The sequence below is a fragment of the Notolabrus celidotus genome, chromosome 22 (genome assembly GCF_009762535.1).
Source record: "Notolabrus celidotus isolate fNotCel1 chromosome 22, fNotCel1.pri, whole genome shotgun sequence".
Taxonomy (NCBI): domain Eukaryota; kingdom Metazoa; phylum Chordata; class Actinopteri; order Labriformes; family Labridae; genus Notolabrus; species Notolabrus celidotus.
This window is the reverse complement of record NC_048293.1, coordinates 25990969-26004196: the sequence shown is the minus strand read 5'-3', so window position 1 is coordinate 26004196 and position 13228 is coordinate 25990969. Positions and strand designations below refer to the sequence as shown.

General features: G+C 44.2%; 1 long non-coding RNA gene across 1 annotated transcript in view; it reads left to right on the top strand.

The window, feature by feature from the left end:
* Positions 1-256: 256 nt before the first annotated feature.
* LOC117806790 overlaps positions 257-13228 on the top strand; it is a 175950-nt gene continuing 162978 nt past the window's right edge. The window contains exons 1-2 of the long non-coding RNA XR_004629753.1: positions 257-367; positions 3245-3311. This is a non-coding gene — a long non-coding RNA (uncharacterized LOC117806790). The remainder of the gene's footprint in view (positions 368-3244; positions 3312-13228) is intronic.

Genomic DNA, 13228 nt, shown 5'->3' with positions numbered 1-13228 from the left:
CTTTGCCTTAATTTTGTGTTTCATGTCTTATTTTACTTCCTGTAGTCCTGTCATTGTTGTGTTTCTGTAGTCCTTGTGTATAGTACTTCCTGTTTTATTTTGTAGTCCTCCTGCCTTCCTGTATCGTTTCCAGTCATACTTCCTCCCCCTGTGTGTTTCCCTCCTGTGTGATTGCCTTGATTGGTTGCACCTGTGTCTCGTTGGTCACACCTGTGCTTGATTGCCCTGCCTGGATTTAGTCTCTGTGTTAGTGTCAGTGTGTTTGGTCGTACCTGCAGCTTCTCTCTTGAGATTATTTGGTTGCCCTGGGATTTTTTGGATTTCTGGATTATCTGTTGGAGCTTTTACATCCTCTCTATGTATTCGAGTAAGTTTTGTGTTTCCCTTTGATCCTATAGTTCAAACATATTAGTCAAAGTCTTCACTTTGGTGCTCCTGGTTTATTCTGCTAAACCTGACACACTGATGCTAAAGTGAGCTTTGAATTTAGTTACAAGCTACTACCTTTTACTAAACCTTTTTATTTGAAGAACTAAAAATATTGAACGTTGCTCTTTTGCATTATTTCGTGACACGTCTGACTCGGGTTGTAATCTTCCTTCAATCACACACAGAGCAGAACAGATCTGCAAACCTTACTTTTGATCCTCCCACACGCTGTTTGTGTAATTGTAGGACCTTTTGGCTTTTGAAGCAGTGCTTGTTATTCACCATAGGTAGAAAGCCCCTGCAGGCACGCATGATAATCTCTGCAGCTCATATTAGCAAAGAGAACCATTCTGTTTAACTGATTGGTTAAAATTCAGATTGTTAGCCTCTGCTTTGGAAAGTGTAAAAACATAAACCTTTCTTCATGCATGGTCTAACCACGACCTGAAAAGACCGTATGAATGTTCAGAAATCCAAACCTTGCTGAGCCTTGTTACAGTTTTCATGCTCCTATAAGACAATCATTTTATTTTGGCATGTGTTCAGCGTTCGGTTTGTTGTAGAAGAAGAGATTATTTGTGTTTACAGGCGAAAAGGGTTGCAGGGTTGCGAGCACAAGCTGCAGGCACTGACTCTTCTTCTTTATAGCTGTGATCTTCCTTCCTTGCTGCAGCCTTGCAGGTCCCCTCCTACGCTGCTGCTGCTGCTTCTGCTTCTCAAAAACGCAGTTACATAAAGATCGATACTTCCCGTAGACCCTACTAGACCCACCTCCTCTATGAGCTCGGCTGGACAATGGAATTTATTTTTCATCAATAAATCCTTGACCTTAAAAATCTGCTGGACTTTCATCCGTGAATAGACTTCGATGAAATCCTCTGATACATGTTTTAATGGACAGAAACTGAAGGTGGATTGAGTATTTTCAGAAAGTAGCACCAGCTCTCTCTGTGATTGCTCTTAAAGAAAGGCATAAAAAGTGAAGGATAAACGTCTAAAAGCCTGAGTTGTTTCATGACCTTAATGCCGGCTGTATCAAACACAATTTGTTCTTTTCAGGTTCGCTTACCGCCTGTAGCACGCGCTCTCACTGTGCATCAGTGGGGGTTTGATGGGGTTATTCATCGATACCATTTACTGAGTCATTACACCACAAGGGGCCCAATGTATGAATTGCACACATTAGAGATTATACAGTAAAGACACATGCAGTGTGTACATGCTTTAAGCTATAAGCACACCTCTGTGAGTCAGACGGGCTCTGTGTGAACAAGCAGCAAAGCAAAGACATCAAAGAGGGAATTTATATATAGGGCCTCAATATCTGTCATAGGTAATATTTAAAGTCTCCAATAACGCTCACCTTTTCATGACCTCTACAGAGACTCCTCTGATGTGGAGATAGTGAGATCATCCACATAACAGGGGTGTGGCTGTTAGCATCGAGGGGAAAGGCCCGCCTCAAGTCCAACTCAGGTTGAGTCAGCATTTCCAATATGGTGATCCTCACTGCTATCTGGGACATGCTTGAACACTAGCATTAGCTTTTGTCTAACAGTAGCGAATGGGTTATGAAATATGCTGTCTTACTTTGAATTATGTTTTGATTTCTTTAACATTTTCACGTTTAAATCCGTTGCATCATGAAGGTTTTGAAAATGTGTACAACTTACAAGCAATTGGCTAACATTAGCATCCAGCTGCCCCTGGATATTACATTAGCTTGTTAGTGCCTGAAAGAAAGTATGAGTGCTCAGTGAAGAAACCACCTCACAATGCCCTCTACTGATGAGTTTAGTAGCCTGCCTCTTGGCTCCTCATGTCCCCCAAAGCCTGAGATAGAAAGGACAGATGGGTAGCGAGAACACCTCACTGGGGTTATCAAGTGGGTTCCTCCCTTCCCTGATGTTTCATTTAGTTAGGCCCATGATACCTCAGAGAGTTAACTCTGGCGTCCCAGATCAAACCCCCCTCCATTCCAGCTCCCACTGTCTATCATATCCACAAGCAGTACTGCTACTTTCAGTGGACCCAGGCTCCGTACATGCAAGCTCCAGATTGACAACACCAATACTACCTCCTCTACCACCTGGCCCCTAGTAGGCCCCACCACCCAACACCCAGCAAGAAGGGTCTGCAGCTAGATATTAGAAGACAGTGTGGCGGAAATATGAAAATGAAAGACTCAAACTACGACGGTTTGTCTTTGTGAGCTTTATTCCGGCCTTTAGTGAGCTTTGCAAAGCGGTCAGCTGGCAGAGTGATCTAACAAGCTAGACAAGGTCTGCTCAACTGACCGAGTGAAGCTTCAACATGTTACTTATTCTCTTCAGAGTATAAGATGACCGAGAGCTTTTTATGACCTCTTGCTTCCTGGTCACCTTCGTGGCTTCTCACCCCCTGGTCTGCTCCTCTCCCATGTGAACAGATAACAATGCAAGTCACAGAAGGTTGTGGTGTGCTTGTGTGTGTGTGTGTGTGTGTTTCTAACTTCTAATCAACACAAGAATAACATTCTATCATGTCTGTACTTTTCCCATCACCACAGGTTTCAATACCTTTACACGATAGTCCTTAACTTTAGTTTAAACTCCTTTATTTGGAGAAGCTGCTCATTTAACAATCCATTAATTATCACTCCTCATTTTTACAGTATTATAAGGTGTTACATTCCTCTTACCTGTGCTAATTATCTCAAACTTCTGTTCTCCTTGAATATTCATGGATCTAAATCCGTCACAAAGATATCCTGTTTCCAAATCTCTTTAATTATGTATATATATATATATATATATTGTCTGTCTCTGTGTTGCAGTTTGCGAGCAGCCCCCATCTGGCAACGAGTCGTGCGGTGTCACTAAATGAACAGACGTCAAGTTGCTGTGAGTATACACATATTTGCCCGCAGCGCTGTGTTTGAAACCAGTTCAACAGCAGTTTAATTTTGTGCAAGCTCAATTTCATATCAAGTGTATCGCTGCCTTCAGGAGAAAGCGGTGCTGATGAGGAGCTTTTACTGTTATCCAAACCAGGTGAAACTGAGCCGGCTGCTTCTGATGCCAAATGTGAAATAATTAGAGGCACATCATGAATTGCAGTTTCATTGTTAGTGCGATGGGAGTATTTAGCATGAATGCACTGACAAAGTGCAACTTGCATACATTGCAGAAACTACTCAGCAAGCAATCAGAGTGCATTACTTCACCTGTTGGATGGAGGTTTGGGGTTACCCTCAGATTAGTCGGTGCCAGTTTAGCAATGAAAGAAAACAGCTTTTGGATTGTTTTGGGGTTCAGGAGGAGCTTGTTGGAGCACAGATAAGAATCACAGCAGATGGATGCAGAAGAGGTGACTAAAAGTGAATATGCACTCCTTAATGCTGCTCAGCTGCTCGTATCATCACCAGAACTCTTTCCATCAATCACGTCACTCCTGTCCTTCAGCAGCTTCACAGGTTACCGTTCAAAACTTGCATCAATTTCAAGATCCCGCTCCTCACACTTTAAAGCTGGGGTTGGTAAGCAGATATAGATACACTTTTTGTTATACTGGTTAAAATGACGGAGTCCTGAAGAAATGCTACATTCAAATTCATGCTAGTTTTCTGTGACTACCAACCCTAGCTGGGTTTTCTTCCTTCAGAGAGAATAGGACAGTGGATAGAGACAGGGGAGTGACATGAGGGAAAGAGGCCGCAGGTTGGAATCAAACATGGCCCACCTGCTTGAGGACTCTAACCTCTTTACATGGGGCCACTAGGCCAAACTGGCACCCCCTACGTCTAAGTTTGTATAGCTTTTTAAATAACTTGTACATTTTTATATAAATATATGTTATGTTGATTTTTTTCCAAAATATTATTCTTATTTTTATTTTTTGCAGTATGTTTTTAAGGCATTTTTTTGCCTTTATTGTTAGCACAGCCGAAGAGAGACAAGAAATGTAAGGAGTAGAGAGAGGGGGAAACATTCAGCTAATGGTCCCTGGTCGACCACTGGGATGAGGACTATAGCCACGGGACATGCTTAGACCGCTAGGATAACTGTGCCCCATATTATTCTCACTTTTTGACTGTTTGTCCAAAAAAAGTGACGTACATCATTAGTGCTTCTAACTGCCTGAAGTCCAGTAGGAAACATCTGGAGTCTCTGCACAGGGTGATTATGAGCCGAGATCATTTTTGTCCTTTTACTTTATTTTTTCATTTAAAAGGACCGTGCATATTAATTAACATTTTTGTCAATATGCCAGAATTAGCTAAAAGGCTAGTTAACATCCGTAGTCCCTTGCCAGATGTTAAAAAGATCAAGATTAAACAGAAAAATGAAATAAAGTAAAATGAAAAAGGGAGAGGAGAAACAAAACGCAATCAAAAAAAGGAGAAAAGAAAAAAAGAAAAGAACATATAGCACCGTACGATTAAAAAATGACTAAAAGCTACATAAGGAGATGACATGACAGTCTTTGAGAAAGTGGCCATGGACATAAAATACATGGAGCAAGACAATCAGGAAGCAGAAATAAGGAAATATTAAGGAAGATACAACAGGACAACATTCATATTGAACAATCAATTATTTCATTGAAGAACAAAAACATTTATGTTAAGCTAAATATTACTCATCCCCCCTGACTCAACCCATTCAAAAATTAACAAAAATGCAATCCCAAAAAAGTCCCATTCAAAATGTTAATTTAAAAGAGCCGCTCTCCCTCCAAAAAAGTCTCATCAAAATGTTAAATTAAAAGAGCCGCTCTCCCTCCAAACAAGTCTCATTCAAAATGTTAAATTAAGAGCCGCTCTCCCTCCAAACAAGTACCTTTCAAAATGTTAAATTAAAAGAGCCGCTCTCCCTCCAAACAAGTACCTTTCAAAATGTTAAATTAAAAGAGCCGCTCTCCCTCCAAACAAGTACCTTTCAAAATGTTAAATTAAAAGAGCCGCTTTTTGTCAATATGCCAGAATTAGCTAAAAGGCTAGTTTACATCCGTAGTCCCTTGCCAGATGTTAAAAAGATCAAGATTAAACAGAAAAATAAAATAAAGTAAAATGAAAAAGGGAGAGGAGAAAAAAAACGTAATCAAAGAAAGGAGCAAAGAAAAAAAGAAAAGAACAAATGCCACCATACGATTTTAAAAATGACTAAAAGCTACATAAGGAGATGACATGACAGTCTTTGAGAAAGTGGCCATGGACATGAAATACATGGAGCAAGACAATCAGGAAGCAGCAATAAGGAAATGTTAAGGAAGATACAACAGGACAACATTCAATAATGAATTGAATTGTTATGAATTCAAACAGAAAACAGAAATAGAAATCTGTGAAGCATCAAAGTGATCTCACAGGGTCCAGTTCACGTGGACAGAACTACACCGCTGACACTCGTTTATCAATAGTTCACCATTCCAGCCATAAACTGAGCTCCATTACGCCCAACAAGCCAAATACTTTACGATCCATCCGCTTCTTTCTATTTTTAGCCCCTCCTGCCAAATAACTCAGAGCATCGTTCCAATAAAAACGTGCAGGAGGCTCAGAAAGCAGGACGGCAGTTAACGCTGCTGTTTGGATGTATGGAGGGGTCGCAGCGGGCTCAGAAACATCCAGATACGGATTGTAGTGTGGGGGAGAGAAAGAGTGGCTGAGCTGTTGGAGGAATTATTCATGTAGAGAGAGAGAAAATAACCAGCGCTGACATCTGCCTCTTGTAGCGATTATTGTCGAGATTCCCCATCGGTGAACTTCCATGAAGAGAAGTCATGTCTCGCTCAAACACATCTCAGAGGCGTAAGAATAGCAGCGTTTCATTGATATTCTGGGTGTGGTGGTGCTTACTGCTGAAAAATGTGAGTCTAAACAAAAATAAGGTCCATTAAAATTCTGATTCAGGCTTGCCCCAGTTTTCCCTCATATACATTTATATTGTTTGGGGTGGGGGGGCTCACGAAGGGGGGACTTACCATCAAAGATATTATCTTATAAACAAGTGTGTGAGAGGCAAGTACCTCTCTCTGGCCTTTGCTGCTATGATATCTCTGGATGCTAAGAGACACGAGCAATCTTGATAATCCCGCCCTGTAATCAGCTTCTGCTTTTTTTTGTTTGCACTGCTGACAACAGCATCGCCGGTGAAGAAGTTCCACTACAAGGCAAAGATGAACTGATGCATTTTATTGCAAGAAAACCTGCGATAGTTGAAATCTGTGTGATCATGCAGAGAAAATGACACTGGAGGTAATTCTCGCTGCTGGATTCATTCATTGGAGGGGGTTGTGGCGTTATCATGAAGCTCTGCGACGCTGCGTTCACTTATTTAACTGCGTATCCACTCACATTTAATTCTGGTGATGTGATTTCACAAAAAGATGCCAAAATTAATTGGAGAGCTCAGCGGGCGGCGGCGCGTAACAGGCTTACGAGTTCATGTCTTGAGATTGAATGCGAGTTATGAAGTGGAGTGAAGACGTTTTTGGTGATAAAGTGAGGAAATATCACTTTGCCTCACTGAGGAGACACAGCTCTCAATGTACCTGAGATGTGTAACAGCACTGGTTACTGATTCAACACAGAGGAGGGGAACTAAGGCTGCACAATGAGAGAGAGATTACATTGTTCCACTATGAAACGTGATAAATAAATTAATAGTAATAACTAGGGTTGCAAAGGGGTGGAAAATTTCCGGTAGATTTCCATGGGAAGTTAAGCTGGGGAATTTTGAAATATTCCAAATTGGAAATTATGGGAATTTATGGGAATTTAATGGAGAAGTATCATATCCACGCATAAATATTTGTTTTGTTCTAAGCAGACATCCATCCAAAATAATACAATTTAAACAGATTTATTTATAAGTAGAACTTTATCAAGTGTTAAATATTTTATTGAACAATCAATTATTTCATTGAAGAACAAAAACATGAATGTTGAGTTAAATATTACTCATCCCCCCAGACTCAACCCATTCAAAAATTAACAAAAATGCAATCCCAAAAAAGTCCCATTCAAAATGTTAAATTAAAAGAGTCAGGAAAAAAAAATGTCAGGAAATAAAACTTCAGTTGATCCTAAAAAATAGTGATGAAGATGAGGAGCAGCTTCCTGAAGATGAGGAGCAGCTTCATGAAGACGAGGAGCAGCTTCATGAAGATGAGGAGCAGCTTCATGAAGATGAGGAGCAGCTTCATGAAGACGAGGAGCAGCTTCAGGAAGACGAGGAGCAGCTTCAGGAAGACGAGGAGCAGCTTCATGAAGACGAGGAGCAGCTTCATGAAGATGAGGAGCAGCTTCATGAAGACGAGGAGCAGCTTCATGAAGATGAGGAGCAGCTTCATGAAGATGAGGAGCAGCTTCAGGAAGATGAGGAGCAGCTTCATGAAGATGAGGAGCAGCTTCATGAAGATGAGGAGCAGCTTCAGGAAGATGAGGAGCAGCTTCAGGAAGACGAGGAGCAGCTTCATGAAGCTGAGGAGCAGCTTCATGAAGATGAGGAGCAGCTTCAGGAAGACGAGGAGCAGCTTCGTGAAGATGAGGAGCAGCTTCGTGAAGATGAGGAGCAGCTTCAGGAAGATGAGGAGCAGCTTCATGAAGATGAGGAGCAGCTTCAGGAAGATGAGGAGCAGCTTCGTGAAGATGAGGAGCAGCTTCATGAAGACGAGGAGCAGCTTCGTGAAGATGAGGAGCAGCTTCATGAAGATGAGGAGCAGCTTCATGAAGATGAGGAGCAGCTTCATGAAGATGAGGAGCAGCTTCATGAAGACGAGGAGCAGCTTCATGAAGATGAGGAGCAGCTTCATGAAGCTGAGGAGCAGCTTCATGAAGCTGAGGAGCAGCTTCATGAAGACGAGGAGCAGCTTCATGAAGACGAGGAGCAGCTTCATGAAGACGAGGAGCAGCTTCAGGAAGATGAGGAGCAGCTTCAGGAAGATGAGGAGCAGCTTCATGAAGCTGAGGAGCAGCTTCATGAAGATGAGGAGCAGCTTCATGAAGCTGAGGAGCAGCTTCATGAAGCTGAGGAGCAGCTTCAGGAAGACGAGGAGCAGCTTCATGAAGACGAGGAGCAGCTTCATGAAGACGAGGAGCAGCTTCATGAAGACGAGGAGCAGCTTCATGAAGACGAGGAGCAGCTTCATGAAGACGAGGAGCAGCTTCATGAAGACGAGGAGCAGCTTCATGAAGACGAGGAGCAGCTTCATGAAGACGAGGAGCAGCTTCATGAAGCTGAGGAGCAGCTTCAGGAAGACGAGGAGCAGCTTCATGAAGACGAGGAGCAGCTTCATGAAGACGAGGAGCAGCTTCATGTAGCTGAGGAGCAGCTTCATGAAGACGAGGAGCAGCTTCATGAAGATGAGGAGCAGCTTCATGAAGACGAGGAGCAGCTTCATGAAGACGAGGAGCAGCTTCATGAAGATGAGGAGCAGCTTCATGAAGATGAGGAGCAGCTTCATGAAGACGAGGAGCAGCTTCATGAAGCTGAGGAGCGGCTTCATGAAGATGAGGAGCAGCTTCATGAAGCTGAGGAGCAGCTTCATGAAGATGAGGAGCAGCTTCATGAAGACGAGGAGCAGCTTCATGAAGACGAGGAGCAGCTTCAGGAAGACGAGGAGCAGCTTCAGGAAGACGAGGAGCAGCTTCATGAAGACGAGGAGCAGCTTCAGGAAGATGAGGAGCAGCTTCATGAAGATGAGGAGCAGCTTCATGAAGCTGAGGAGCAGCTTCATGAAGATGAGGAGCAGCTTCATGAAGATGAGGAGCAGCTTAATGAAGATGAGGAGCAGCTTCAGGAAGATGAGGAGCAGCTTCATGAAGACGAGGAGCAGCTTCATGAAGCTGAGGAGCAGCTTCATGAAGACGAGGAGCAGCTTCATGAAGACGAGGAGCAGCTTCATGAAGAGGAGGAGCAGCTTCATGAAGACGAGGAGCAGCTTCATGAAGACGAGGAGCAGCTTCATGAAGCTGAGGAGCAGCTTCATGAAGATGAGGAGCAGCTTCATGAAGAGGAGGAGCAGCTTCATGAAGACGAGGAGCAGCTTCATGAAGACGAGGAGCAGCTTCATGAAGCTGAGGAGCAGCTTCATGAAGATGAGGAGCAGCTTCATGAAGATGAGGAGCAGCTTCATGAAGACGAGGAGCAGCTTCATGAAGACGAGGAGCAGCTTCATGAAGAGGAGGAGCAGCTTCATGAAGACGAGGAGCAGCTTCATGAAGCTGAGGAGCAGCTTCATGAAGCTGAGGAGCAGCTTCATGAAGACGAGGAGCAGCTTCAGGAAGATGAGGAGCAGCTTCATGAAGATGAGGAGCAGCTTCATGAAGACGAGGAGCAGCCTCATGAAGATGAGGAGCAGCTTCATGAAGATGAGGAGCAGCTTCATGAAGCTGAGGAGCAGCTTCATGAAGATGAGGAGCAGCTTCATGAAGCTGAGGAGCAGCTTCATGAAGCTGAGGAGCAGCCTCATGAAGACGAGGAGCAGCTTCATGAAGCTGAGGAGCAGCTTCATGAAGCTGAGGAGCAGCTTCATGAAGACGAGGAGCAGCTTCATGAAGATGAGGAGCAGCTTCATGAAGATGAGGAGCAGCTTCATGAAGACGAGGAGCAGCCTCATGAAGATGAGGAGCAGCTTCATGAAGATGAGGAGCAGCTTCATGAAGATGAGGAGCAGCTTCATGAAGATGAGGAGCAGCTTCATGAAGACGAGGAGCAGCTTCATGAAGACGAGGAGCAGCTTCATGAAGACGAGGAGCAGCTTCATGAAGACGAGGAGCAGCTTCATGAAGCTGAGGAGCAGCTTCAGGAAGACGAGGAGCAGCTTCATGAAGCTGAGGAGCAGCTTCATGAAGATGAGGAGCAGCTTCATGAAGACGAGGAGCAGCTTCATGAAGCTGAGGAGCAGCTTCATGAAGCTGAGGAGCAGCTTCATGAAGACGAGGAGCAGCTTCATGAAGACGAGGAGCAGCTTCATGAAGACGAGGAGCAGCTTCATGAAGACGAGGAGCAGCTTCATGAAGAGGGCTGTGAGATCAAGGATTACCGGACCACACAAAAACTCTACGGGGCCAAAAGAACGAGGAGGGATACCCAAAGCTGTCTGAAGCCTCAAAAACAATCCACAGCATCCCATCCACCTCCACACCATCAGAGAGGATATTCTCAAATACAGGATTTACAGTCAACAAAGACAGGAGCGCACTTCTGCCCGTACACACGATGGTTTTCCTCACGTACAATTTGAAAAGACTCAAGCGGACAAAGACGCGATGAAAGACTGTTTTAAAAGGTTCTGTTAAGAGATTTAAAAACCCTTTAGCTGGTTCAGGTTTGATTTTGAACATTAAACAAATGTTTAGCCTTAAGTTGGACAAACTACCCTCTGCAGTGCTGCTCTCTGCTGTGTGAACACTGTTTAAATATCTGTGGCGCGTTGTTCCATGTTTAACTGATGGTGGTCTTATGAGTTTTCTCTCCTTCATCACCTCGTTGTTTTTGCAATATAGATTAAAAAACTCTAAGTTTTATACTTATAATATTCTGTTGTCCCTTTTACTTTAAGCTACGAGTCTCTTAATTGTAAAGGGTTATGTGTAATATTGTCATGCGGTCACCATCATGCAGACTTTGGGTCAATAAGGAAAAACAACAAACATTCCACTATTCATCGACTATGGGCAAAATCTGATGAATCAGATTCGACTAAGCAAATCCTTAGTCGGGCTCACCCCTAATATCCAGTGAGGAAATAGTCAATTTACCTTCCTCCTCCTCATGTGGTTCTCTTTCCCACAAACACACCTACACACACACACACACACACACCCAGCTCACTCCTCCTCTTCCCCCCTGTTCCTGTCATGTCTCTGCTGATATACAGACACACACACAGTAAACTCAGTCATACATGGAGGTGAATAAGTGGTCTGCAGAGTGCTATGATCAAATTCAGGTAGTGTGACTTCTCAAAGTCAGCCCAGAGGATCACACATTGTCTTCTAACTGCTCTGCGCTCTCACTCTGAAAAGAAGTCAGGGAAATTTTTCTTAAGATGTCAACAAATTATTTTCAGGGTGCAGGAGCCACCCACCGCGAGGGCTCCACATCGAGCGCTCTCTCCTCTAATACCAGCCAGGAGTTGACGGACAGACCCGCCCCCTGCGGTGGCCTCAGTGTGAATGTGGTGAATACAGAGGCTGACGGGCGCACAGAGACGTGAGAGTGTTGAATTGGCAGGCTGTGCAGGTTCGCCTGCAGCCCCTTCAGAAGCACATTTTAGCCCTCACAGCTGATTGACTCCCGCCTCAGCCTCATTAGTGAGTTTGCAGAGGAAAGTTTCATGCAGGTGAGGCCGGGGAGGGAGCTTCATAGAGCATGAAGGCCGAATACACTGCTTCCCATGACAATGCCAAGGACACTGTTCTGCAGCAGAGCGCCGAGTCCACAGCAGAGTCGTCGGCTCATCTGAAATGCTGTTTCATATTATGGGAGCGAGCAGAAAACAAATAACCCGATAATGAGGCTTTCCCTCAATTTCAGCGACACTTCCCCGATAAGAGTCATCTGTGCTTTTAATAGAACACAAACATCTGTGCTGCTTCCAATCACACACTCTAATTTGTTTGGTAATTGTGGGCTGAGCTACCCTCAGTTTTTGTCGATAACTATTAAAGGTCTTGGAGTTCTAATAAAAAGGTTATTCATTATAGCTTGTGCTGTGATCATTATTCAGCTGCTGATTTCAGAGGGAAGTTTCCATTCTCTGTAGAGGTTCTGTTAACATGAAGAGTGTGAGTCCCCGTACAGTGAAACCATACAGTGTGATTGTTGTTGGCGTTGCATGTGATGTGGATTGTTGAAGCAGTGCTAATTGTAGCAGCTGTTTTAGATTTCCTTGTCCAAAGGTACGTGAATGTCCTTGAAGAGGTTCTTTCTCTGGTCTTTGTTGTGTCTGTATTCGAGGGGATAACTCAAACTGAGGTTTTGGGGATGCTGATATCGTTACCTCAACATGTGCGTGGCAAGTATTGTGCATGAACATGTGGACAGAGAAATAATCGTAAACACCTCTGGTGGATTTTTCTTTACAACACAGAGATTGCCCACTCCGGGTCAGAGGGGAGTCATTACCCCAAGTATCTCGGGGTCTTATTCATGAGTGATGGCAAGAGGGAGTACGAGATTGACAGACAGGTCGATGCACCGTCTGCAGCTGAACCGGTCTGTTGTGGTGAAGAGAGAGAGCTGAGCCAGAAGGCAAAGCTCTCAATTTACCAATCGATCCACGTTCCAACCCTCACCGATGGTCACGAGCTGTGGGTAGTGACCGAAAGAACAAGATCACGAATACAAGCGGCTGAAATGAGATTTCTTTACAGGGTGTCTGGGCTCAGCCTTAGAGACCGGGTCAGGAGCTCAGACATCCAGGAGAGGCTCAAAGTAGAGCCGCTGCTCCTCTGCGAGAGGAGCTGGATGAGGTGGTTTGGGCATCTGGTCAGGATGCCTCCTGGACGTCTCCCTGGGGAGGAGATTATATCCCTCAGCTGGCCTGGGAACGCCTCGGTATCCTTCCAGAAGAGCTGGTGGAAGTGGCCGGTGAGAGGAGGGTCTGGGCTTCCCTGCTGAGACTGCTGCCCCAGCAACCCGGACCCGGATGAGTGGAGGAAGAAGGATGGATGGAGGGATGGAAACACAGAGATTATATATATTTTTTATATCTGTGGACGTGTGGACGTAGCCTCAGTCAGGTCACATTATACTCAGTTTTACCCTTCAGTCAATGAGAACTCAAAACATTCAGTCCTGTTGTAGTG